The following is a 27488-nucleotide window of genomic DNA, read 5'->3' as shown; positions in this document are numbered from 1 at the left end:
GTTACTATGGCAATAAATGATAGTGTGAGAGTGTTTTCTTGATTGGGTAACTGGAAGTGGTGCTGAGGGTGTGTGAGAGAGAAAGTGTGTGTGTGCGTGTGCATGCGTGTGCATGCGTGTGTATGCGTGTGTGTGTGTGTGTGTGTGTATGTGTGTGTGTGTGGTAATGAGTAAGGATATGACAGAAGGACTTTATGGTGCAGCCAAGGGCACTGTGAGAGCTCAGCCTGAGCATTTCAATGCAGTCTCACTGAGAACTCTCTCTTTCTCTTCCTCCCTCCATCTATCGCTCTCCTTCCTTCCCTTCCCCTCTCTCTCTCTTTCTCTCTCTCTCTCTTTCTCTGCCTCTCTCTTCCTCTTTCAACCCAGTATGTCTTCCCCTCCCAGTGTTATCTTAATGCTAATTTCACTTATGAAGTTCTCAACATCTATACAGACTAAATGTATCTCTCTCTCTTTATCTTTCCTCCTCTCTCTCTCTCTCTCTCTCTCTCTCTCTCTCTCTCTCTCCTCTCTCTCTCTCTCTCTCTATCTGCTCTCTCTCTCTCTCACACACTCTTTCCTCCTCCTCCTCCTCTCTCTCTCTGTCTCTCTCTCTCTGTCTCTCTCTTTCTTCTCTCTATCTCTGGTATATTCTACTTACATATTGGCAGCTATGTTAACTAGTGTATTCCTCTCAGTGTGCAGTCTACTGCTGGGCAACAGTTTGAGAGGAGCAGGGACGTCACCTTGGAAATGTCCACTGAGATGACAGACAGCTCTCGTGAGCTCTGTATGTTTCTCGAGTACATTACTGTATGTGTGTGTGTGTGTGTGAGTATATATCTCCGATTTATGGAGGATAGTAAAGCCTGTGAGTTAGTCCAATGCGAGGCCAGTGACCCTGGCAGTCAGCTCTCTAACTATCTGAGTGTGTGCAACAACATCTCATGGTCTCACTTCAGGATTCAACGTTTGTCTGGAGGTGGGGGCATTAATTCTGACTAGTTAAGGTAAGGGTTTAGAAAGAATAAATATGCTTAGCACTGGGATTGAACCTGCAATCCTCTGAGCCGGAGCGCGAGCCTACTAGATTGTAATAGATGCTTATGTTGCTCCTAGGGGACGGTATTAAAGGCATCTCCCAACATCCTGGGGACCTGGACAAACGTTGAATACTGACTTCGATCTGGTGTGACCTGGCTGGTGTGTGTGTGTGACATAGCTCCAGGATGGCAAGCAGATGGAATATCATTGGCAGAAATGTAATATCTCTGGAAATAGATGGCCATATGAACACATGAGAACCTGAATCTCTGAATCACATTTACAAAGTGTTTTTTTTTTGTAGCACACACTTTACTATCAATAGTTGGTTTATTTACAGTATTTGAAGTGTTACTTGTTACCATAAATGTAAACCAAATATAAGGTAGAGCAAAACTTGCCTGGCTACCCAGATCTTTGCTCCGGCCAAACATTATGCGACACCCACGGACATAAGTTTATTCTCCGCAATGAGTCTGGATCTGAGTACCTCTCTGACTCTTCACCGAATGCGAACACATTCGGGCCATCTGATTGGTCAAGAATCCATTGGGTTGGGCCAGAGCCAGAACACACGTGGGTAAAGTGGTGGTTTTGATACTCTGATTGGTTAGAGACAATCCAATCGCTGATGACTTTGTTTTGTACAACGCCCTCGTGCCCCTCGTCACCACAAACGACCTCAAGGATGGCAGTCTCAGAATAAAGTATGTAGCGAATGACAGAGCAGCGGAAGTGTGTCAGTTGTCAGGCTAGAGGAAAACCACAATATGGAATATCAGCTCTTTGTGAAGGGTTTGATCTTTGCAGTCTATCTATAATGCCTTTGTAAAAATAACAGGTGCACTTCAGCACAGGTGCAAATGCCTTGATGTAATGGCCTTGACGTTTCTCACTGACTTGTGATCAGGTGGGATGTGAAGCGCAGTACAAAGGGTTTGTGTTTGTGTGTGTGTGTGTGTGTGTGTGTGTGTGTGTGTGTGTGTGTGTGTGTGTGTGTGTGTGTGTGTGTGTGTGTGTGTGTGTGTGTGTGTGTGCGAGTGCAGGTGAGGTGCTGTGTGTCAGATGTGTGTATGTGACCAGGCTGTATATCTAAAAGTGTGTGTGTTGTCACATGTCAGGACGGGCTCTTTGAAGTACCTTGTTATCACATACAGATGAAAGGCTGGGTCTGCTTTCACTAGGTGGTCCTCACTTCCTGACTGACACTGGGGTGAGGGGTCAGGGGTTACAGGTCAGAGATCAGAGTGTTAGTAAAGGAGCCACCTGTGCCACTGACAGACGCTGGCTCAGGTGTCAGGGCTGTTTCATACCAGAATTATGTAGTCTGGTGTGTGTCTGTGTGTTCGTGTGTGTTTGTGTGTGTGTTAACTTATCTTGACCTGTGTTTCCTTTCAGCCAGTCACTCAGTATAACATACTATGGAGAGTCAACGACCAATCAAATTCACCTGAAGAAAACTGAAATCATGCCCAACGGGCCAATGGATGCCGTGCCCGCCCTTAGAAGCCCAGCTTGGCTCCAATGCCGGGGCTCACATTAATTTCCTAAATTCTTCAGCTCATGAAGGAAGAACGTGTCACGTAATTTACAAACATTTCAAGCACACGAAGACTACGAGATTTGGCTCCGACTTAGGTGTCTGTTCATAGGGAGAGAGTACTCATATCCTTAGATGTTGCAAGTTTTGGGTCTTGGTATTGGTTTTGTGTTTGCTAAAAGCTAACTACTTTCTGATGCAATGCTTCCTTACTTGTGTAGGATTTGTGTTGGCTAAAACCAACTACTTTCTGCTCTGCTTGTGTAGCCAGTGCTTCCTTGCTTGAGTAAGATGTCCAGTGGTGAGAGGAAGTTCAAAGAGGTTAAACAGACGAGTTTGAACCTCAGACCGTGCCCTAGGGTCAAATTAAAGACACTCACGAGTGCTGTCCTGTTTGCCTAGGGTGGAAACACACTCGGCTTTGGCATGGACCAGTTTGTGTGATCATTGTCTCCGGCTGGGCTCAACTTCCATTAGATGTTGGGCTGACTTTGCGAGTAAGATTGGGGCTTCTGGCAAAGGGTCTGACGGTGAAGCAACTTAGGGATTGTCGAGCAGCAGCGGTGGTCAGAATCGATTGGGCTGTCATCCCAGCCGAATGACACTCATTCCGGTTTCTCTGGCTGTCTTCAGTGTCCGGATTCCATGGATGATATACTATCCCTGGTTTGGTCTGGAGGGATTTCAGAGAGTGACTTAGATGGATCTGTGTCGTAGGGCGGCAGATCACCTGGCCATGGATTGGTCATATTCTCCCCTGCAGCAGAGTTCCTCCAGGAACTCCTCCACTGCCTAAAGCCTGGATTTGGTGTTTAATGCGCCTTTGATGGAGCTGTGTCGTAGGGAGGCAGATTATCTGGGGGTTTGGCGGAAGATATTTACCTCCTGTCCCTGTAGTGGTGAAGAGTCGCTTACCCCTGTTTAAAGATATATCCGATGAGCTAAAGGCCACCTGGGATTTCCCTCATTCAGCCAGGCTGGTGCTGGCAGGTTATGGCGAGTTAATGAATGTAGAGGGTATGGAGGAGGCAGGGCTTATTTGCACACCGTCGACGGATGGAAAGCTAGTGAGCTGATTCTTCCGCGGCACGGGGGAAGGAGCAGACCTTGCGACCCTAGCTGGAGGCTGAGGGAGGGGGCGTGTTCTTGGGGATCGCTGTGCGTGGGCTACTCGATTTGGTCAACAGCACAAAGGGTGCTAAATATAAATTACCTAGAGCTACGGACTGTTTTGTTAATGCTGAGGCATCTCCTTCCGATGTTGGAGGGCCAGCATGTGTTGGTACGTTCCGACAACAGGACGGCAGTGCCATACATTAATAGGCAGGGGGGGACGAGGTCTCTACCTCCTTATCCTGGCCTGTTATCTTCTCATATGTAGCAATGCGCATTTCCTGTCGCTCAGGGCAACGTATCTTCCCGGATCTCGAAACGTGGGTGCAGATCTACTTTCCTGGGGCGGACCGGGTCATCAGGGATATAGATCTTTACGCATTGTGAGAAAATGTTGTCTGTTCTTCTCAATGAGGGATCTCGGCACTGTTGGGAACGAATGCTTTGGCGTATTAGTGACCTCGGACCCTGCTCGTTGCGTTTCCTTCGGTGGACCTGATTCAGGCCACCGTGGAGAAGGTCTGTCAGGAGGGTCTGTTGTGGATTGTGTTGCCTCCCCGTTCGCCCAGACAATCCTGTTTCCCTGAGATCATCCGCCTGTTTGTGCGGGGACCCTTGAAGGGTTCCGTGTCATCTGGATTTATTGTTCTAGGCACACAGAAGAGTTTGGTGCACAGGACCGCAGATATGGGATCTGTGGCTTTGGCCCCTGAAAGGTTGAATTTGACGGATAGGGGTTTACCCTAAAACGTGATTACAAGACTGTTGTATACATCTAAGTGATGTGCGTTTGAGGGTTGGTGTCATGTTAAAGGAGTTTTTCCTTTTCAGAGCTCTTTGGTGGACATTTAGATGTTCTTGCAAGAGCATTTTGAGCAGTGCCTTTCTTTTTCCACCTTGAAGGTTTATATGGCAGCCATATTAACGTGTCATGTAGGTATTGACAGCTCTACCCCGGGGTCTCATCCTCTGGTGGTGCGGTTCCTGAAAGGTGTGCGTCAGCTCAGACCAGTATCTAAGCTTATGGCATGACCTGGACCTGGGTACTCTGTGTGAGCCTCCGTTTGAACCATTGGAGTCTGTGGAGCTGAAGGTCTTTTCCTACAAGTTGCCGTGCTCATGGCCTTGACATTGGTCAAGCGCATTTTGGATTTCCATGCGCTATTAGTACACCTTTCCTGTTTGGAATTCGTGTTTGGTGACTCCAAAGTGAGGTTGTGTCCAAATGCAGCTTTTTCTCCCAAGATTATACTTATTATATTATATCTTACAGGTCCCTGTCTCACCAGTGAACAACAGGTTGCATGGTCTACAGTGCCCTTAGCCTTTTTCGTATTTTGTTTCATTACAACCTGGAATTTAAATAGATTTTTATTTGGATTTCATGTAATGGACATACACAAAATAGTCCAAATTGGTGAAGTGAAATAAAAAAATGACTTGTTTCAACAACAAAAAATAAAAATTAAAACGGAAAAGGGAAGCCCCTAAATAAGATCCGTTGCAACCAATTACCTTCAGAAGTCACATAATTAGTTAAATAAAGTTCAACTGTGTGCAATCTAAGTGTCACATGATCTGTCACATGATCTCAGTATATATATACCTGTTCTGAAAGGCCCCGGAGTCTGAGCAAGGGGCACCACCAAGCAAGCAGCACAATGAAGACCAAGGAGCTCTCCAAACAGGTCAGGGACAAAGTTGTGAAGAGGTACAGACCAGGGTTGGGTTACAAAAAAAATTCTGAACTTTGAACATCCCATGGAGCACCATTAAATCCATTATAAAACAATGGAAAGAATGTGGCACCACAACAAACCTGCCAAGAGAGGGCCGCCCACCAAAACTCACGGACCAGGCAAGGAGGGCATTAATCAGAGAGGCAACAAAGAGACCAAAGATAACCCTGAATGAGCTGCAAAGCTCCACAGCGGAGATTGGAGTATCTGTCCATAGGACCACTTTAAGCTGTACACTCAACAGAGCTGGGCTTACGGAAGAGTGGCCAGAAAAAAGCCATTGCTTAACTTCCAGTGAAACTGGAAGGCGCGCAATTCAAATAAATAATCATAAAAATTATGGATATTAAACATTTAGGTACATACAAGTGTCTTATATTGGTTGAAAGCTTAAATTCTTGTTAATCGAACTGCAGTGTCTGATTTACAGTAGCTATTACAGCGAAAGCATGCCATGCGATTGTTTGAGGATGGCACCCCACATCATAATATTTTTCCACCGGCACTGGTTTTGTAATGCGTCTGTGTGTAGCTGGTGAGATGAGTCAGGCGCAGGACAGCAGATATGAGTAATGAAAGCAATTTTACTCAATAATATAACAATACACGTTGTGTAAATACAAGGCCACAAATACGGACCGCAATACAATAAACAATTACTCACAAACAAACATGGGGGAACAGAGGGTTAAATAATGAACAAGTAATTGGGGAATTGAAAACAGGTGTGTAAGACAAAGACAAAACAAATGGAAAATGAAAAGTGGATCGGCGATGGCTAGAAGGCCGGTGACGTCGACTGCCAAACACCGCCCGAACAAGGAGAGGGACCGACTTCGCCCGCCTGGCTGGCGGGCGACCCTGGCTGCGCCCGGCTGGCGGGCGACCCTGGCTGCACCCGGCTGGCGGACGTCCCTGGCTGTGCCCGGCTGGCGGGCGACCCTGGCGGCTCCGGCGGCTCCGGGCTGGCAGGCGGCTCCGGGCTGGCGGATGGCCCTGGCGGCTCCGGGCTGGCGGGCGGTCCTGGGAGGAGGCACTACAAGGCTAGTGCGAGGAGCAGGAACAGGACGTACTGGAGAGAGTGCGAGATGCAGGCACCTGAAAAGCATGGGTAGTTGACTCAGGCCTCATCCCTGGTCCAGCCGAACTACCCTTGTGCCCCCCAAAAAAAATTTTGGGGGGGCTGCCTCTCGTTCTTCCCGGGTAGGCTCCGATATCTGTCGATCACCTGGCCCCAAGTCCAGTCTCTCCTCCCAATCCACTCCTGATGAGACCAGGTGTCCATCTCCTCCCGAGCACGCTGCTTGATCCAGTTGTGGTGGGTAGTTCTGTAACGATTGTCTGGAAGAGGGGACCAAGATGCAGCGTGGTAAGTGGTCATAATGATTTTTAATGATACACTTCAAAAAAACAAACAGGGAAAACGAAAGCCAACAGTTCTGTCGGTGCAAACCACACAACAGAAACAACTACCCACAAAACCCCAAAGGAAAACAGGCTGCCTAAGTATGATTCCTAATCAGAGACAACGATAGACAGCTTCCTCTGATTAGGAACCCTACTCGGCCCAAAACAAAGAAATACAAAAACATAGAAAAAGTAACATAGAACGCCCACCCAATGTAACACCCTGACCTAACCAAAATAAAGAACAAAAAACCCCTCTCTATGGCCAGGGCATTACAGTTTCATAAATTCACAAATAGCGATTAAATAGTCACTTACTTTTTGAAAATCGTCCTCTGATTTGTCATCCAATGGGTCCCAGCTATAACATGTAGTGTCGTTTTGTTAGATAAAATCCTTCTATATATCACCAAAAAGTCTGATTAGTTGGCGCCATCGATTTGAGTAATCCACTCGTTCAACATGCAGAGAAAGGAATCCAAAATCTACCCCTAAACTTTGTTTCAACAAGTTCAAATACGTTTCTATTTACTCCTCAGATACCCTAAAATGTAATCAAACTATAATATTTCTTCCGGAAAGAAGTATGTTCAATAGGAAATAGGATTTTAGCAGGTGCGTTCTGTCTTCATCACGTGCGCAAACACGAATTTCCAAGACTGTGTCCCTGTACTAAAACTGATATTTCTTATTCGTTTTGGAAGTTACAGGCCTGAAACCTTGAACATAGACTGCTGACACCCTGTGGAAGCCATAGGAATTGCATCATGGGAGCTAGAATTCAGTATGCCCTATACTTTCCACTGTAAGAGCATGCTCTCCAAAAAATTATTCCGGTTGGTTTTTATTTGGACTTTCTCCTACCATATCTATTGTGTAATATTATCCTACATTATTTCAACATTTCTACAAACTTCAACGTTTTTTCTTTCCAATGGTACCAATTATATGCATATCCTGGCTTCAGGGCCTTTACTTTGGGCACGTAATTCAAGGGGGCCTAGCCCTAAGGGGCCTAGCCCTAAGTTAAAAAACAAAATAAGCAAACACGTTTGTTGTTCGCCAAAAGGCATATGGAAGAAGGTAATCTGGTCAGATGAGACTAAAATGTAGCTTTTTGGCCATCAAAGAAAACGCTATGTCTGACGCAAACCCAACACCTCTCATCACCCCGAGAACATCATCCCCACAGTGAAGCATGGTGGTGGCAACATCATGCTGTGGGGATGTTTTTCATCAGTAGGAACTGGGAAACTGGTCAGAATTGAAGGAATGATGAATGGCGCTAAATACAAGGAAATTCTTGAGGGAAACCTGTTTCAGTCCTCCAGAGATTTGAGACTGGGACGGAGGTTCACCTGCCAGCAGGACAACAACCCTAAGCATACTGCTAAAGCAACACTCGAGTGGTTTAAGGGGAATCATTTAAATGTCTTGGAATGGCCCAGTAAAAGCCCAGACCTCAATCCAATTGAGAATCTGTGGTATGACTTAAAGATAGCTGTATACCAGCGGAACCCATCCAACTTGAAGGAGCTGGAGCAGTTTTGCCTTGAAGAATGGCAAAAATCCCAGTGGCTAGATGTGCCAAGCTTATAGAGACATACCCCAAGAGACTTGCAGCTGTAATTGCTGCAAAAAGTGTCTCTACAAAGTATTGACTTTGGGGGGGTGAATAGTTATGCACGCTCAAGTTTTCTTTTTTTGTCTTATTTCTTGTTTGTTTCACAAGAAAAAATATTTTGCATCTTCAAAGTGGTAGTCAGGTTGCATGAATCAAAAGATACAAACCCCCCCCAAAATCTATTTTAATTCCAGGTTGTAAGGCAACAAAATAGGAAAAATGCGAAGGGGGTGAATACTTTCGCAAGCTACTGTATGTCTGGTGTGCGCTTTATGCACGTATATGGATAGTACCAAGCATATCCACGTGTGTGACCAGCTTTTTGTCTGTTTTGCTAATCCAGCTCATGGTAGGGCACTTTCTAAGCAGCGTCTTTCTTATTGGATTGTGGATGCTATCTTCCTGGCATATGGCAGCAAATGACAAGAGTTGGCTAGCGGTGTGCGTGCTCACTCAACTAGGCGTGTGGTGGCTTCTTGGGTATTATTCAGGGGCATGACCACTGATGATATCTTTGCTGCAGCGAGTTGGTGTTTCCCATATGCCTTTGTGAGGTTTTATTGCTTGGACTTAACTGCTCCCAGTGCTACTCATAGTGTTCTTATGGCTGGGTCCTGGAGCAGGTGTTAGGCAGCGTGCAGGTTTTTCATTTATCCAAGTTACCAGAGTTTCCCTGTGGTTTTGAGACGGGCTGCCGTGGTTCGTCGATGAGGTGGCATGCGAACGCGCATTATCAAGTCACAGCAGGTACCTTGTTGTTTTGGACTTGTGGTTCCTTGTGTGAGTTCTGGAATTCCAGACTCCTTAGGTTTCTGTGTAAGCCTTTTTTGAACTGGTAGGGTCTATGTACTTGCTCTTCCGTGGTCGTCATTTTGTCTGGGTTACCACAGTTTCCCTCTGGGTTTGAGCCTTAGGCTGCCTTGATGGGCAGCAGCGTGCACATTGCACATTTATCAAGGTTACCACAGTTCTCTGTGGGTTTGAGCCTTCGGCTGCCATGGTTCATAGACTCTTGTCTATGCTATGTCACAACAGTTGTTTTGGACTTGCGGTTCCTTCTACGAGTTCTGACATTCAGGTTCACAAGCAAAGTATTGTTCTTTGAACCGTGGGGTCTATAGACTTGGGCAGCAGTGGCAGCGGGTCAGTGCGCATGGCTAACTAGCAGCAGGTTCTGGTTCCCTACATGTGGTGGATCTTAACTTGATCACTCTTTTGTCACGGATAATTAAATAAGCCTTGTGAGTGGCTGAAAATGAGAAGTTCTCTATCTCTCTATGCGGGGGCAGTCGAGTCATTTGGATCAGGGCTTGCCATCAAAATGATGTTCTCTCTCGCTTGCTCAAACGCTAGGCCTATGTCCTATTACTGCAACATTTAAATGTACAAAAATGTATCTGAAATGCAGTCATACACATCAACAACCATTGTTTTATACAGATTAATAACACAAGATGGATACAAGGCTACGATATACACTTTTGTGTATAAATAGGAAACATAAAAAGGAAACAAATAAAATAATAACAGTCAGCAGTAATGTTCCCTCTACATTTTTTCGGCACTGAGCAAATTTCAGGTCTGCTGAGCGCAAACTTAAACATTGTGAAAATTCTGTGCAACTTTCATTGCTCGTTTTCTGGTGTTCAATGTAGGCTTACATCCATGAGACTTTTGAAAAGAAAAACAAGCAGGGCTTGACATTAACCTGTTTATTTTAATTTTTAATTTTTATTTTACCTTTATTTAACCAGGTAGGCCAGTTGAGAAAAAGTTCTCATTTACAACTGCGACCTGGCCAAGGTAGAGCAAAGCAGTGCGACACAAACAACACAGTTAGACATGGGATAAGCAAACGTACAGTCAATAACACAATAGAAAAGTCTATATACAGTGTGTGCAAATGTAGTACGATTAGGGAGGTAAGGCAATAAATAGGCCATAGTGGCGAAATAATTACAATTTAGCAATTAAACACTTGAGTGATAGATGTGCAGAAGATGAATGTGCACTGGGGTGGGGTGCAAAGGAGCAAAAAAATAAATGACAATATGGGGATGAGGTAGTGGGGTGGGCTATTTACAGATGGGCTATGTACAGATGTAATGATCGGTAAGCTGCTCTGACAGCTGATGCTTAAAGTTAGTGAGGGAGATATAAGTCTCCAGCTTCAGTGATTTTTGCAATTCGTTCCTGTCATTGGCAGCAGAGAACTGGAAGGAAAGGCGGCCAAATGAGGAGTTGGCTTTGGGGGTGACCAGTGAAATATACCTGCTGGAGTGCGTATTACAGGTGGATGCTGCTATGGTGACCAGTGAGCTGAGATAAGGTGGGGCTTTACCTAGCAAAGACTAGGTAAAGCTCTCCTTCAGACACGGAGGTGACTGAAAATGTTTTGATATTTGATGCAAGAAACCACTTTACAAAATTAAAGTCATTATTATTCCCATAACTATTATTAGAGTGAAACAGACAAATTATGCTACTCTCTGCCTATTGGCTACTTAGCTTATTCAAGACCGTCTCCAAATAGAACACTTCCCCATTAAGATGTAAAATAAGCTCTTTATCTGATTGGCTTTTCAAAGATGCTAGAAATGTACACATTTTGTGCTTTTGTAGGAAGCAAACAGTCCCACATTATTGACTAGAAATTATCTATAACTGGGCTGTTAACTCACTAACTAACAAAGAATATGAACAAATGTACACAGGTGGCTTCATGCAGCTCTCACTTTGATATCAAAACAAACAAATCTACTTGCAACCGCTAATGCAATAAACACAGTCCAGTTCAATCTGAATGGTGCATATCCATATACGGCAATGGCTATTTGCATATAGGCCTACTGCGGCTCTGATTGGTTATGCCACACCCGTCTGTGTAGAGTACGGGCCTGAGTAGTGCCTTTTAATGCAATAGAATCCTACTCTAATACTCTCTGTCTACAAGAAAATATCTTGCACAGTTAGTTTTGCATACTAAGTCTTACATAGTTTGTTTTGTTTTGGTATGTTACATTGAAAGTGGCACATTTTTCTCTGATTGAAACACAATTCCTAAAGTAGAGCGAAACCTTGATAGTGTTAACTAAAGGGAAAAACTGCTTTTCTGCACTGGCTGATATTTCTTCTTCTCAGCAGTGTGAGGGGAGCTACACGCCCACCTCGCAGCTTAGAGAGAACTTTGGTCATCAGCTACACAAACACTAGTTTTCATTCATACAAAGTGTCAGTTTAATTTCCACAGTAGATTTGCCATGGTAAACGAGGAAATACTTTATTTATATTGTACGGGATGCTTGTCAAATCAAATCAAATCAAAGTTTATTTGTCACATGCGCCGAATACAACAGGTGTAGACCTTACAGTGAAATGCTTACTTACAGGCTCTAACCAATAGTGCGAAAAAAAGGTGTGTGTGTGTGTACCGCTTGCCATGCGGTAGTAGAGAGAACAGTCTATGACTGGGGTGGCTGGGATCTTTGACAATTTTTAGGGCCTTCCTCTGACACCGCCTGGTGTAGAGGTCCTGGATGGCAGGCAGCTTTGCCCCAGTGATGTACTGGGCCGTACGCACTACCCTCTGAAGTGCCTTGCAGTCGGAGGCCGAGCAATTGCCGTACCAGGCAGTGATGCAACCGGTCAGGATGCTCTCGATGTTGCAGCTGTAGAACCTTTTGAGGATCTGAGGACCCATGCCAAACCTTTTCAGTCTCCTGAGGGGGAATAGATTTTGTTGTTCCCTCTTCACGACGGTCTTGGTGTGTTTGGACCATTGTAGTTTGTTGTTGATGTGGACACCAAGGAACTAGAAGCTCTCAACCTGCTCCACAATAGATACATTGCCCTTCGTCTGTTCAAAAATGACTAAGTTGTTGCAATCACAATACCAACCAGAGGGCGAAAAATATCTTGAAAGACTGGTTGCAAGCATCTTTTAGTGAGCGGTAATGAGGTGACCAATAGTGGTTGCAATTGAGATCAGCTATTTGGGTGAATTTAACGCATATTAAGGGTTTAACGAGACATCAGCTGGCGATAATAAGGATGCTGCCTTTTGAAGCAGAATTTCTAGGGTCAGTGCAATCTGTCCCTACCCTAAATCCTAACTCTAACCTTAACCATAACCATTACCCAAACCTTAAACATAACCATAACCCTTACCTAACCCTAACATTAACCCATACCTTAACCATTTTACATTTCAACTTCAATGGGGTAGGGATGTCCCAAGGCTGCCATATAGCACGGACCGAATTTATCGGCAGGACCTCAAAATTGGCATGTCACTATCCCATAACACCTTGCGGAGCAGCGAACATTTAAACAATTTCTGAATTAATGGCAGACAGAAGTCCTCGCTTGGGGTACCATTTTCCAGAAGAATAAGGAATAACTTCATGAAATGTAAGTGTAACGTTTATTTCTTAGTCAAATTATGTTAAAATATACAACAAATGACTTTAATATGAATTGTGAATTTAAATGTTGGGTAACTGGTGTTTATCAGCCCGTTGCCAAGCTAGCAAGCTAACTCGCTAACTAACACGCAGGATGCATAGCTACCTAGCTGGAGATCTCATCCTGCTTATCGGCTGTTTAGAGATGAACAACTAAACTAACTAATCGTAGATTCAGCAATGTGTCAATTGTGAAGACCCGGACAGTTTTTAAATCATGAATTGGTGAACTTGCTATCCAGCTAAAGACATGTAGCAAATAGTTTTGCTACCTGATTGCGTTTTACTCCATTGCATTGGCTTGGCTGGAGAAAAGTCCAGCCCAACTCGTTTGGAGGTAACACATTTAACAACATCTGATGAAAAACGGTGCATTCTGTTGATGAGATTGTTTAGCTAATTAGCTGCATGCAGTGTCTGTTTACCTAGCTAACTTTCTCTTGCCACTTTCCCTTTCCATATTGTGTTGCACCATTGGGGTTGGTGTTACTAGTTACAATTAGAAGCTAAGTTATTTTACTCTTACAGTTGACCAAGCCTAAAAACAACTTGAACCAGCACTGAAATTTGAGCAGAGGTTATTTTCTCCCCCCTTGTCTCTGCCTGTTCCAGGTTGAAGGACATCCCACCCTGACACCCTGCAGATGTAAAGAACTTGGTGTGAACCTCCCAGCCACCAGGATAATCACCATATCCCAGGATATTATTCAGAACACCACAATGTTAGATAGAAATAGAGTTGCCCATGTTATTGATTATCATGCACATTTGTTAGGACATTGTAATGTATGAAGTGCATTCTAAAATGGAGATGTGATGTCTGTCCCAGGGAATAGCACTGTGTGCAACTTTTCAATTTGGATCCCAATTAGTTGAATTGGGTGTTAGTGAAGGGCTGGAACAAAAATCTGTAAACTCCTGTTCTCTATATAAAAAAAACTGTAAACTACTGTTCTCTATATAAAAAACACCTGTAAACTCCTGTTCTCTATATAAAAAACACCTGTAAACTCTTGTTCTCTATATAAAAAAACCCTGTAAACTCCTGTTCTCTATATAAAAAACACCTGTAAACTCCTGTTCTCTATATAAAAAACACCTGTAAACTCCTGTTCTCTATATAAAAAACACCTGTACACTCCTGTTCTCTATATAAAAAACACCTGTAAACTCCTGTTCTCTATATAAAAAACACCTGTACACTCCTGTTCTCTATATAAAAAACACCTGTAAACTCCTGTTCTCTATATAAAAAACACCTGTACACTCCTGTTCTCTACATAAAAAACACCTGTACACTCCTGTTCTCTATATAAAAAAAAACTGTGGTTGTCATGACTCAATTTGTCCTTGTGTACTAAACAAGTTTATGAATGTTGGAGGTGAATCTCCTTCAGATGTCCCTCACTTGGTAATGACTTATTTTGTACAATGGACTGTGTTTTAAGGACTCAGGCACAGATACTGGAAAACCAATAAAAATGTTGTGTTGATGTCTCCACGTTTCTGGTTTTGAGGCTTGGGCATCTGATAACTGCAGTTCATCTGCCTAATCCCCTGCAAGGAGAGAGAAAGGCATCAATAATATTACAATGCTGTATTAATTTGATTGAATGTATTCATGTTTTATATGCGTTCATATAATTATATTAGATATATTATCCTTCATCAAATGCCAGTATTTGTTTTGTATCCAATGCATTAAGCTTATATTAGGATGTAGTAGCCTAGGCCTCTAATCTAGTTAAATTGCATCATATCACCTTTCAATATTAGTTTTCAATAAATATAAAACCATGTAATCTTGATCATCAGTGTGATTTAATAATATTTGATAGTTGTATGAATTAATCATAATGCAAGACTACTCATTAGAAAACAGCAGCTCTAATGCACTATTAGCTTCACAGTGAAACATCACTATTATGGCTATGAATCATTCTTAAATAGTCAGTAAAATAGATTTAGCTATCTAAAAAAATCGGAGCCTGTATGATATCATGCATTCCAGCTTACCTGTCATGTCCACAATGTTGGAGCAGCAGACCAAGCAATAAGCGAGAGGAGGATCCTATACCGTAGGATAATTGTTATGGTTGGTGTCAACTTCATTAACAGGTAGTGTGGAGATCGATTCAGTTACTTGTTTACTTGTTATTTGTGTCAGATATCTCCATTTTGGGATAGTTCTTCATTGAATTGCTAGCACTAGTTGCTCACACCACTTCAGTGGCCACAATGTGGCAACAAACATCTTGCGCTCGGTGAAATGCGAATGCTTTATCTCGCGATGCTGCATTCAAATCCCGTCCCAAATGGTGGTAACCTACTGGAAAAGCCTGTGGATTGGTTAAATAATAACAGAATGCTAAACCGATTGGTTTCTGTCAAGGCTCAGGAGAAGACCCAGATGCAGACTGTTTTGAAGTAACAAAAGTTTATTACAGAAACATGGGGGCAGACAAACAACAGGTCAAGGGCAGGCAGAGGTCATTAGTCCAGATCAGAGTCCGAAAGGTACAGAACGGCAGGCAGGCTCAGAGTCAGGGCAGGCAGAATGGTCAAAAACCGGGAAAGCTAGAAAACAGGAACTAGAGAAAGACAGGAGCACGGGAAAACGCTGATAGGCTTGACGAAACAAAATGAACTGGCAACAGACAAACAGAGAACACAGGTATAAGTACGCTGGGGATAATGGGGAAGATGGGCGACACCTGGAGGGAGTGGAGGCAAGCACAAAGACAGGTGAAACAGATAATAGTGAACTGCACTACTGAAGTTCACAATGCTCTAGCAAGTCATGAGAATACTTGATGGTATGCAGCGCCTTACCCAAATCATAGCCCTCTAGGTACAGTACTGATTTTCTACGTCTTGATTTTGTCCATCCCCACCAGACGCGATCAGGACACGCAGGTTGAAATATCCAAATTAACTCTGAACCAATTATATTCATTTAGGGACAGGTTGAAAGGATTAAACATTCATGATAATTTAGCTAGCTAGCTAGCTTGCTGTTGCTAACTAATTTGCGTGGGGTATAAACATTGGGTTGTTATATTACCTGAAATGCACAAGGTCCTCTACTCCGACAATTAATCCACATATAAAAGGGTAAACCGAGTTTGTTTCTAGTAATCTCTCCTCCTTCAGTCTTCTTCTGTGGACTTTATATGGTTGTTGGCAACCAACTTTAAGGTGCGTTATCATCGCCAACTGGACTGGAGTGTGGACCTCAGTTCATCTTTCAATCACCCAGGTGGGTATATGCTCCTAAAAACCAATGAGGAGATGGGAGAGGCAGGACTTGCAGTGCATCAAGCGGCACAAATAGAACCAAGTTCTATATTATCTTCTGGCTACGCAGACGCTCGTTGACGTGTGCGAGCAGTTTAGATGCAATGATTGAATAACATGCATGTGTAATGCGAGCGGTGTGGTCAGCATGCTATCCTCTCGCAATGTTATCCTCAACTGTGCGCAAGAGAGATAGGGGGCGGGGGAATGGGTCCCTGGGGTCTGTAAGTGGAGAGTGTTCGCTGGTGTCTAATGTATTTAAGTGATTTACTAGTGTGTACACCAGAATGTGTTTTCTGTGGGTGTTCTAAAGGTTTGCAGTTACTGTTCAGCTGTTTCAAAGACATATCCCACTTGGCACCAACTGGTTGAATCAACGTTGTTTCCACGTCATAATTTTTTTAAATTGAAATAAAAGGTATGATGTTGAATCAACGTAGAAAACTGTTTGGAATTGTGTATCAATGTATGTAATCAATGTATTTAATAATGTAAAGAGATTTTGGATTTTGATAAATTATTTCACTCAACTTTTCACCGAACATTTGTGTTGATTTCACATTGATTTCATGTTAGTTGACAACATAAACAAATGTAAATCAAAACTATCAGCCAGAGAGAACAGTGTGAGTTATGTGTGTATGTGTACATCCGTGCATGCTAGCTTGCATATGTGTTTGTGTGTGTGTGTGTGTGTGTGTGTGTGTGTGTGTGTGTGTGTGTGTGTGTGTTTGTGTGTGTACGTATGTCTATGAATGTGTGTGTGTGTGCGCATGTGCGTTTGTTCATTGGTGCGTGCATGCGTGTTTCAGGTCTCACTTTCTCTTTAATTTGATCATCCAACCCTTTTGTCCTATCGCTGTCTCTCTGTCTCTCTCTCTGTGTGTTGTGTATTCATAAGGGCATTATCTCCAGCTTCTCTCTGTCTCTCTCTCTCTCTGTTGTGTATTCATAAGGTCATTAGCTCCAGCTTCTCTCTGTCTGTCTCTCTCTGTGTTGTGTATTCATAAGGTCATTAGCTCCAGCTTCTCTCTGTCTCATTGTGTATAAGCTAGGAGCTGACTGACTCTAGGTTCAGGCCCATTCACTCAGTACAATAGGGCTGTGGCTGTCTCTGTTTGGTTACCATGGTGATAAGGTTGTTTTAGGTGATGAAGCTTCTCATGTTGACTTTCCTTGATGGTCTATAATCTTTTTACGTACAGTTTGTGTGCCTAAGCACTTGCATCTCAGTGTGTTTATGTGGATGGTGACTACTTTCCCCTTAGGCTCAGCAGGCCTTCTATGAGTACTGTTTATTGGCAGATACCCGCCCCCCCTCCCCCCAGGAGGTGCCCCCTACTGTCTCAGATGGGGCGTGAACGGACTCAGATATAGATCAGGCACCTGGGCAAACAGCACGGGGTCCTGGCCCTGTGGCCTGCAGCAAAGGCTTTATTGACAGGCACTGTGCTGGCCTGCCAATATCACAGCAGCAGCCAGGGACCCAGTGACTGTCATTTAGTCATGGAGTATGTGTATATTTGATGTATGTGTGTGTCTTTGTGTCTTTGTGTGTGTGTGTGTGTGTGTGTGTGTGTGTGTCTGTGTGTGTGTGTGTGTGTGTGTGTGTGTGTGTGTGTGTGTGTGTGTGTGTGTGTGTGTGTGTGTGTGTGTGTGTTACAGAGAGATGAGTTAGTCATCTCCCACTCATTTCCATTATCCACTTCCTGCCCTTTCCCTCTTTTTCACTCCTTTTTCTCTTTCAGTCTTTATCTCCTTGTCTTCCTTCCCCTCTGTGCAGGGAGAGTGAATTGGCCTGTTAGGACACCTCTTCCCATCGGCCCTCTCTACCAAGGGACTCATGTCACTCACACACAAATATCAGAGTGTGAGAGAGAGAGAGTGATAGAAAGAGAGGGGGGAGAGGGAGGGAGAGAGAGAGAGTTCCCTGGAGTGTGTGTACACTGGAGTGTTTTCTGTGGGGGTTCTACTGTACTGCCCTATTAAGGTAGATGCTTGAAGTTACTGTGTAGCGGTTTGAAATACATATTTAACTGTGTGTTTCCAGGAATGTGAGGCAGAGTGACACATGTGAGATACAGTGAATGTCAGTAGTGGTTCCACAAGACAGGAAGGTCTTTTGTTTTGTGGAAGCACAAGGATTGATTCTATTCTAGAGGCTTCCCTCTCTCCAGATATGAATAATTGTAAGGATCAGTGCTGTTTTACAACCAGAGAGCACAGTGTGTGTGTGTGTGTGTGTGTGTGTGTGTGTGTGTGTGTGTGTGTGTGTGTGTGTGTGTGTGTGTGTGTGTGTGTGTGTGTGTGTGTGTGTGTGTGTGTGTGTGTGTATGTGTGTGTGTGTGTGTTTGTGAGCGCATGTGTGCGTGCTAGCTTGCATGTGTGTGAATATGTGTGTGTGTGTGTGTGTGTCAGGAGGTCTCGTCAATCAGGCGCCTGCAAGTCAAAGATAAATGCCAGGCATTATGGAGCTGTGTATGTTGTGAATGTGTGTCGTAGGTTCACATTAATGTTCTGTCACTGGGTGTCTGTATATGAGTCTGGGAAATAACAAGTGTCATCTCTACGGTAAGTAAGAGCTGCCTGTGTGTCTCAACAAACAATATCATCTCTGTTTACAGGCAGACATGAACCGTGGCAGGCATAACAGATTCACTGAACGAACAGGACATATATGAAATGATGGGTAGAATGACAGAGAGGAAGAACGACAGAGAGGAAGAACGACAGAGAGGAAGAACAACAGTGGAAGAATAAGAAGGTCAGGCATGAATTAGAGGAGTGTGAGAGAAGACAACAACCAAAAGGAAGATAAAGTGGTTAATATTTCATTAGGTCATTGAGAGTCTACGCTGTAGTTCTGTGGGAGTACGCTGTAGTTTTAGGCTGCCTGCACTGGGTGCAAAGTCGTGATGCTTGGCGTCAGGGTAAAAATAAAATAAACAAATAATTCGCTTAGACCGCTGTGCTCTAGAAAGACTACTTAATGAAAGTTGATTGAAACAGAGGGTTGTTATTTAACTATTTTATCTTAAGCCTTCCCCAAACCCTAACCCTAACCTTAACCACTCGGAATGAATGCCTAAACTGTTAACCTTTGAGTTGGTTCTGTTTTAACCCTGTAACCAAGCTGAATTAACCCTGTAACCACGCGGAATGAATGCGAAAAAAATTGACATTCATCCATAATATGTAGAATTTAATAACAATACGTAGAAGGGAAACTATGAGATCTTGACACAAACAAATATGCATACACATAGGCATAAACACAGGAGAAACACAGGAATAAACACAGGAATAAAAACACGAATAAACACAGGAATAAACACAGGAAAAAACACAGGTATAAACACTGGAATAAACACAGGTATAAACACACAGGCATAAAGCAAGCACACACACACACACACACACACACACACACACACACACACACACACACACACACACACACACACACACACACACACACACACACACACAGTTAGGCAGTCAGTTCGAGAAATATACAGTGCATTCAGAAAGTATTTAGACCCCTTGACTTTTTCCACATTTTGTTTCGTTACAGCCTTATTCTAAAATAACACACAAAACCCCGTAATGACAAATCAAAAACAGTTTTTTTTTTTTTTGCAAATGTGTATATATATAAAAAAATAAAACTTAATTATGATATTTACATAAGTATTCAGACCCTTTACTCAATACTTTGTTGAAGCACCTTTGGCGATTACAGCCTCAAATCTTCTTGGATATGATGCTACAAGCTTGGCACACCTGTATTTGGGGAGTTTCTCCCATTCTTCTCTGCAGATCCTCTCAAGCTCTGTAAGGTTGGATGGGGACCGTTGCTGCACAGCTATTTTCAGCTCTCTCCAGAGATGTTAGATCGCGTTCAGGTCCGGGCTCTGGCTGAGCCACTCAAAGTCTTTCAGAGACTTGTCCCGAAGCCATTCCTGCGTTGTCTTGGCTGTGTGCTTAGGGTCATTGTCCTGTTGGAAGGTGAACCTTGGCCCCAGTCTGAGAACCTGTGCATGCTGGAGCAGGATTTCACACCAGGCTCAACGTCAACAGTGAAGAGGCGACTCCGGAATGCTGGCCTTCTAGGCAGAGTGGCACAGAAAAAGCCATATCTCAGACTGACCAATAAAAATAAAAGATTAAGATGGGCAAAAGAACACACACACTGGACAGAGGAACTCTGCCTAGAAGGCCAGCATCCCGGAGTTGCCTCTTCACTGTTGACATTGAGACTGGTGTTTTGCAGGTAGTATTTAATGAAGCTGCCAGTTTCTCAAACTAGACACTCTAATGTACTTGTCCTCTTGCTCAGTTGTGCACCGGGGCCTCCCACTCCTCTTTCTATTCTGGTTAGATCCAGTTTGCTCGGTTCTGTGAAGGGAGTAGTACACAGCATTGTACGAGATCTTCAGTTTCTTGGCAATTTCTCACATGGAATAGCCTTCATTTCTCAGAACAAGAATAGACTGACGAAATTCAGAAGAAAGTTATTTGTTTTCTAGCCATTTTGAGCCTGTAATCGAACCCAGAAATGCTGATGCTCCAGATACTCAACTCATCTAAAAACCAGTTTTATTGCTTATTTAATCAAGACAACAGTTTTCAGCTGTGCTAACATAATTGCAAAAGCGTTTTCTAATGATCAATTAGCCTTTTTAAAATGATAAACTTGGATTAGCTAACACAACGTGACATTGGAACACAAGAGTGATGGTTGCTGATAATTGGCCTCTGTACGCCTATGTAGATATTCCATAAAAAAACAGCCGTTTCCAGCTACAATAGTCATTTACAATATTAACCATGTCTACACTGTATTTCTGATCAATTTGATGTTATTTAATGGACAAAAAACTAGCTTTTCTTTCAAAAACAAGGACATTTCTAAGTGACCCCAAACTTTTGAATGGTAGTGTGTTATATACACTGCTCAAAAAAATAAAGGGAACACTTAAACAACACAATGTAACTCCAAGTCAATCACACTTCTGTGAAATCAAACTGTCCACTTAGGAAGCAACACTGATTGACAATAAATTGCACATGCTTTTGTGCAAATGGAATAGACAAACAGGTGGAAATTATAGGCAATTAGCAAGACACCCCCAATAAAGGAGTGGTTCTGCAGGTGGTGACAACAGACCACTTCTCAGTTCCTATGCTTCCTGGCTGATGTTTTGGTCACTTTTGAATGCTGGCGGTGCTTTAACTCTAGTGGTAGCATGAGACGGAGTCTACAACCCACACAAGTGGCTCAGGTAGTGCAGCTCATCCAGGATGGCACATCAATGCGAGCTGTGGCAAGAAGGTATGCTGTGTCTGTCAGCGTAGTGTCCAGAGCATGGAGGCGCTACCAGGAGACAGGCCAGTACATCAGGAGACGTGGAGGAGGTCGTAGGAGGGCAACAACCCAGCAGCAGGACCGCTACCTCTGCCTTTGTGCAAGGAGGAGCAGGTGGAGCACTGCCAGAGCCCTGCAAAATGACCTCCAGCAGGCCACAAATGTGCATGTGTCTGCTCAAACGGTCAGAAACAGACTCCATGAGGGTGGTATGAGGGCCCGACGTCCACAGGTGGGGGTTGTGCTTACAGCCCAACACCGTGCAGGCTTTTTGGCATTTGCCAGAGAACACCAAGATTGGCAAATTCGCCACTGGCGCCCTGTGCTCTTCACAGATGAAAGCAGGTTCACACTAAGCACATGTGACAGACGTGACAGAGTCTGGAGACGCCGTGGAGAACGTTCTGTTGCCTGCAACATCCTCCAGCATGACCGGTTTGGTGGTGGGTCAGTCAAGGTGTGGGGTGGCATTTCTTTGGGGGGCCGCACAACCCTCCATGTGCTCGCCAGAGGTAGCCTGACTGCCATTAGGTACCGAGATGAGATCCTCAGACCCCTTGTGAGACCATATGCTGTTGGCGGATGCTTTAGTCCAGGTTTGGGAGGAGATCCCTCAGGAGACCATCCGCCACCTCATCAGGAGCATGCCCAGGCGTTGTAGGGAGGTCATACAGGCACGTGAAGGCCACACATACTACTGAGCCTCATTTTGACTTGTTTTAAGGACATTACATCAAAGTTGGATCAGCCTGTAGTGTGGTTTTCCACTTTAATTTTGAGTGTGACTCCAAATCCAGACCTCCATGGGTTGATAAATTGGATTTCCATTGATTATTTTTGTGTGATTTTGTTGTCAGCACATTCAACTATGTAAAGAAAAAAGTATTTAATAAGATTGTTTCATTCATTCAGATCTAGGATGTGTTATTTTAGTGTTCCCTTTATTTTTTTGCAGTATATATATAGAGAGAGAAAGATAGAGATGTAGAGGGAAAGGGAAACAGTGGGAACAAGTGATGTGCAGTTGTGAAAGGGATTATGCAAGACCGAAGAACGATTGAATAAGAGAGAGAGAGAGAGAGGGAGAGGGAGAGGGAAAGGGAGAGAGATCTGGGTTGCCAGCTGTCTTCATTGGTGTACTAGCAGGCATGTGAATCCCCAGAGAGGGAGAGAGGAGAGCAAAATACCAAGAGTTACCTCAGTCCCCACAGGGACATTGTAGGAGTCTGTCGGTGGAGTGTGTGTTTGGTTGTGTTTGAGTAAGCAAGTGAGAGACCATTGATTTTGTGTTTTTGTGCCGCCTTAATGTATCTGAGTGTGTGTCAATCTTTGGCGATGCCTTGGAGCAAAAAAAGGTACTAATGTCTGTGTGCTTTTGTATGTGTGTGTCAGGAAAATGTTGCGCCAGACATTTGACCAGCAGTATTTTAATTTACCTGACATTTGAGAAATATACCAGACCCATATGCATTGGGTGCGTAACCTGATTAGGGCGTCCACCCACGATGTTTAGAATGACAGAAATCACATTCATATTACATTAATTCATATTGTAAAACTGGTTGTTTGGATCCTGGGTGCTGATTGGACGAGAAGCGTTCCAATCCGTTCTGTATTGGCCGTCACAGACACATCAATGCCTTCTAACAGTTACATCTGAAAATGATCACTGCGTCTCTTGTATTTATCTTGCACATTATTTCCCCTTGCCTAGCATTTAGTTTGGTACAGCGGAGGTTCATATAAGCCTAGCATTTAGTTTGGTACAGCGGAGGTTAATATAAGCCTAGCATTTAGTTTGGTACAGCGGAGGTTAATATAAGCCTAGCATTTAGTTTGGTACAGCGGAGGTTAATATAAGCCTAGCATTTAGTTTGGTACAGCGCAGGTTAATATGAGCCTAGCATTTAGTTTGGTACAGCGGAGATTAATATAAGCCTAGCATTTAGTTTGGTACAGCGGAGGTTAATATAAGCCTAGCATTTAGTTTGGTACAGCGGAGGTTAATATAAGCCTAGCATTTAGTTTGGTACAGCGTGGGTTAATATAAGCTTAGCATTTAGTTTGGTACAGCGTGGGTTAATATAAGCCTAGCATTTAGTTTGGTACAGCAGTGGTTAATATAAGCCTAGCATTTAGTTTAGTACAGCGTGGGTTAATATAAGCCTAGCATTTAGTTTGGTACAGCAGTGGTTAATATAAGCCTTGCTGTCTGCCTCTCCGACCTCAGAAACAATGTTTCACTTTTGAATTTCGATCTCTGTAGAACCATACATAGAATGAACAACTTTTTCTGAGCCAGTCGAAATCACGCATCAACGTCATTATCATGGACATACAGTGCATTCGGAAAGTATTCAGACCCCTTGACTTTTAGCACATTTTGTTACGTTAAACCCTTATTCTAAAATTGATTAAAAGAAACATCTCATCAATCTACAAGCAATACCCCATAATGACAAAGCAAAAACAGGTTTTTAGACATTTTTTCTATGAGACTCGAAATTGAGCTCAGGTGCGTCTTGTTTCCTTTGATGGAGTTGTAAACAGGATGCACCTGAGGTGGAGTCCACCTGTAATTGATTGGACATGATTTGGAAAGCCACACACTTGTCTATATAAGGTATCACAGTTGACAGTGCATGTCAGAGCAAAAACCAAGCCACGAATTGTCCGTAGAGCTCTGAGACAGGATTGTGTCGAGGTACAGATCTCGGGAAGTGTACCAAAAAATATCTGCAGCCATTGAAGGTCCCCAAAACACAGTGGCCTCCATCATTCTTAATTGGAAGAAGTTTGGAACCACCAAGACTCTTCCAAGAGCTGGCTGCCCGTCCAAACTGAACAATCGGGGGAGAAGGGCCTTGGTCAGGGAAGTGACCAAGAACCCGATGATCACTCTGACAGAGCTCTAGAGTTCCTCTATGGAGATGGGAGAACCTTCCAGAAGGACAACCATCTCTGCAGCACTCCACCAATCAGGCCTTTATGGTAGAGTGTGCAGACGTACGCCATTGCTCAGTAAAATGCACATGACAACCCGCTTGGAGTTTGCCAAAAGGCACCTAAAGGACAATGGGGAAACAAGATTCTCTGTTCTGATGAAACCAAGATTGAACTATTTTTCCTGAATGCCAAGCGTCACTTCTGGAGGAAACCTGGCACCATCCCTACGGTGAAGCATTGTGGTGGCAGCATCATGCTGTGGTGATGTTTTTCAGCTGCAGCGACTGGTATTCTAGTCAGGATCGATGGAAAGATGACCGGAGCAAAGTACAGAGAGATCTTTGATGAAATCCTGCTCCTGAGCGCTCAGGACCTCAGACTGGGGCCAAGGTTCACCTTCCAACAGGACAACGACCCTAAGCACACAGCCAAGACAACACAGGAGTGGCTTCAGGACAAGTCTCTGAGTGAGTGGCCTAGCCAGAGCCTGGACTTGAACCTGATCAAACATCTCTGGAGAGACCTGTAAATACCTGTGCAGCGACGCTCCCCAAATGCAGGTGTTCCACGCTTGTAACGTCATAGCCATGAAGACTTGAGGCTGTAATTGATGCCAAAGGTGCTTCAACAAAGTACTGAGTAAAGGGTCTGAATACTTATGTAAATGTGATATTTCAGTCTTTTGCTTTGTCATTATGGGGTATTGTGTGTAGATTGATGAGGATTTATTTATTTTTAATCAATTTTAGAATAAGGCTCTAACGTAAAGAAAATATATATTTCCAAATGCTCTTTATGACTAGGGTTGTGCTTTTGGCTACTGGACAATGAAAGAATGTGGATATAAAATAATTGCATTCACAGATAGGGTCTGATTCTGGCTAGGCTACATTGAAGCACGGTAAGACAAGCCCCATAATATGTAGTAAAACTTTCAGGTTTCAAACAATGAAGTATATGTTTTCAAAACGCGTACTGTCTCCAGCTCATTGTAATGTGGTGTGTGACATGATGATGTAGCCTGCCTTCCGTTGCCTATGCATTAGCTGTTTGAGATGTTGTAGCAGCAGCTCGCACTCTCTGACAGATTTTCCACTCAAAGGCTTTGTATCTGTATGATACATAACAAATATACTGTACAAACTCACCAATTTAATACCAGTAACTTATGCGAATTAACCTATAGACTGACAAGCATGACCAGTGAAATGTATTTACATCGACTGGTATTTATATCAATGGATATGCTAAAAAGTATTATTTCTCAATGGGATTTTTTCTTCTTCTCCCGGACAATTGGCCGCCCAAATTATTATAATTTTTTTAATCTGCCCAAAAGCGTCTATTAATGGCGAACGGAAAGCCTGGTGTGTGTGTGTTTTATCTTGCCACAATATTGTTTCAGATTTAATTAAAGCCTTTGAAATGTACCAGTGGTAGACTGAGTCAATGTAGGTGTCCCTATTAGGCATGTAGAGGTGTTAATGTGTGTGTGTGTGCGTGTGTGTGTGTGCTAAACACTAGGTGTTAATGATGAGCAGGTAGAGGTGTGAAAGCATGACCTCTCTCTCTCTCTCGATTTCAATTAAATTTCAATTGAAAGGCTTTATTGGCAAAGGAAACATATGTTTACATTGTCAAAGCAAGTGAATAGATAATAAACAAAAGTGGAATAAACAATACAACATTTACAATAAACATTACACTCATAAAAATTCCAAAAGAATGAAGATATTTCAAATGTCATATTATGTCTGTATACAGTGTTGCAACTATGTGCAAATATTTAAAATAAAAAACATAAATATGGGTTGTATTTACAATGGTGTTTGTTCTTCACTGGTTTCCCTTTTCTTCTGGCAACAGGTCACAAATCTTGCTGCTGTGATTGCTCACTGTGGGATTTGTTTTCGATTTCTTTGTGGGTCTGTGTAATCTGAGGGAAATATGTGTCTCTAGTATGGTCATACATTTGGCAGGAAGTTAAGAAGTGCAGTTCAGTTTCCAACTCATTTTGTGGGCAGTGTGCACATAGCCTGTCTTCTCTTGAGAGCCAGATCTGTCTAATAAGGTAATGCCTGTACATACGTAGTCAACCATTTCCTTAAAGTTTGGGTCAGTCACAGTGGTCAGGTATTCTGCCTCTGTGTACTCTTTGTTTAGGGCCAAATAACATTCCAATTTGCTCAGTTTTTTTGTTAATTGTTTCCAATGTGTCAAGTAATTATCTTTTAGTTTTCTCATGATTTGGTTAGGTCTAATTGTGTTGCTGTCCTGGGGCTCTGTGGGGTTTGTTTGTGTTTGTGAACAGAGCCCCAGGACCACCTTTCTTAGGGGACTCGTCTCCAGGTTCATGTTGTTGCATATTCAAGGGTAGTTATTGGGGTTAAATTTGTCTCCACTTTTGTGGATTGGGGTGATCAGTCCTTGGTTCCAAATATTGGGGTGCCAGAGATGAGGATGATGTTAAAGAGTTTATGTACAGCCATTTGGAATTTGTGGTCTGTATATTTTATAATTTCATTTAGGATACCATCAACACCACAGGCCTTTTTGGGTTGGAGGGTTTTTATTTTGTCCTGTATTTCATTCAATGTAATTGGAGAATCCAGTGGGTTCTGCTGGTCTTTAATAGTTGATTCTAAGATTTGTATTTGATCATGTAAATGTTTTTTTGTTTGTTCTTTGTTATAGTTCCAAAAAGTTTGGAGAGTGGTTTATCCATACATCTTTATTTTGGATAGATAACTCTTTGCTTAGTTTTTTGTTTAGTGTGTTACAAATTTCCCAGAAGTGATTAGATTCTATGGATACTTCAATTACATTCAGATGATTTTTGATGTGCTGTTCCTTCTTTTCGTTTGGTGTATTTCTGTATTGTTTAAGTTATTCACCATAGTTGTCACGCCCTGACCTGAGAGAGCCGTTTTTCTCTGTTTAGTTAGGTCAGGGTGTGATATGGGGT

General features: G+C 43.1%; 1 protein-coding gene across 1 annotated transcript in view; it reads left to right on the top strand.

The window, feature by feature from the left end:
- Window positions 1-27488, top strand: part of LOC106586656 (transmembrane protein FAM155A) — a 281768-nt gene that overhangs the window by 56656 nt on the left and 197624 nt on the right. The window lies entirely within an intron of this gene.

The sequence above is a fragment of the Salmo salar genome, chromosome ssa25 (assembly GCF_905237065.1).
Source record: "Salmo salar chromosome ssa25, Ssal_v3.1, whole genome shotgun sequence".
Classification (NCBI taxonomy): domain Eukaryota; kingdom Metazoa; phylum Chordata; class Actinopteri; order Salmoniformes; family Salmonidae; genus Salmo; species Salmo salar.
Note: the sequence above shows the minus strand (reverse complement) of the source record. Positions and strands in the feature narration are given on the sequence as shown.